Raw genomic sequence first — 1,706 nt, 5'->3', positions numbered from 1 at the left:
TGCTCTATTAAGCAGGGTTCAGCCAAAGAAGTAGTACTTATAAAAGTTTACATATTAATAGTGTAAAATAGAGAGAGTAAGGAGATGGTATATATATACACACACATATATATGGTTAAACTGTCTTTGTAAGGCTGTTGTCTGTCTGTCTGATTCTAGAGCTTGAAGTCTACAGGGCAAACTAGAACCCAGGAGCCTGAGCTAAAACCCATGATAGCCGACCAGAATTCACATTAGTCTGTCTCAGTACCTGCATTTTGATGACGTGAGAGCTCTGCAGGAGAAGTTTGCTCCCTTCATCATGGAGCTAAACACACACCTGGTCCAGAGCCGGAGACACTGAAGGAGGACCCAAGGGAAGGTGGAGCAGCTGCAGATCTAGCTTCTGCCTCACACCAGTGCGGTAAGCATGCATGAGCACCCTGGTGCCCTTGCCCTAACCGTCCATGCTTAAAAACAACACGGCTGCTGCTTTATTTCCAACCACCAGATCTTGTGCAAATTGTCTTTGGATGCCCACCCTAACTGGAAACATACATGGGAGGAAAAGGAATTCTGGAAAACATAGTTCAGCCTAGCCAAGCTGAAACTTTCAAACCCATCACAGTCTACCCCTTGTCAACTTGGCACCCATAAACACCTCATTAAACCATAATTAATTCCAAAACAAGCTAATAAAGCAAAGTCAACCTTCTGTTTCACATGATATACCTATTTCACCTACACCTGAAATATACCAACCTTTTCCCTAAAAGAGGTTACATCTTTTCCTGTGCTTTGGACCCTTTGTATATCTTTTTCTGAAGTGCCTGTTCAAATCTGCTATCCACTTTTACTGGGCTGTTTGTCTCTTTACATTGATTTGTTGGAGTTCTTTATATATTCTAAATAAAAATCCTTTGTCAGATTCATGTATTGCAAATTTTTTTCCCAGTCTAGGACTTGCCTATTTGTTTTTAAAGTACCTTCAGATGGGCAGAAGTTTTTGTTGTTTATGAAATCTAATTTATTAGGTTTTTCTTCTTTTATGGTTAGTGTTTTATGCATTCTAAGAAATCTTTGCCTCCTCCCAAGGAAACAAAGGTATTCTCCAATGTTTTCTTCTAATAGCATTATAATTTGTGTTTTTACAAAAAAGCAAAATTGCTTTTAGATGTATGAGCCATCTCAAATTCATTTTTGTGCAGAGTTTGAGGCAGAGGTCAAGATTCATTTTTTTTGCCATATAGTTATCCAGTTGTCCAGCACACTGTTGAAAAGACATCCTTCCCCCTCCTCACCCCCATTGAATCATTTAGCCCCTGTGTCAAAAACTATCCTTATGAGCATGGAAATATTTCTGGAAGTTCTGATCTGTTCTGTCAGTCCATTCCAGAAATCAGTCTATGGGCCAAACTTGGCTCACTGCCTGTTTTTGTAAATAAAGTTTCATTGGACATAGCCATGCCCATTGTTTACATATCGTCTGTGGCTACCTTCATCCTACATCAGCAGGGCTGAGTAGCTGTCACAGAGACCATATGGCCACAAAGACTAAAATATTTACTATATAGCCCTTTACAAAATAAGCTTGCTGATCTCTGGTGTATCCTTAAACCAATACCCACTGTTCTGATGACTGTAGTTTTGTGGTAAATCTTAAAATCACGTAGTGTATATCCTCTAACTTTGTTTTACTTCTTCAGGATTATTTTAGCTACCTAAGT

The sequence above is a fragment of the Miniopterus schreibersii genome (assembly GCF_964146895.1).
Source record: "Miniopterus schreibersii genome assembly, chromosome: 12".
NCBI lineage: Eukaryota > Metazoa > Chordata > Mammalia > Chiroptera > Miniopteridae > Miniopterus > Miniopterus schreibersii.
Note: the sequence above shows the minus strand (reverse complement) of the source record.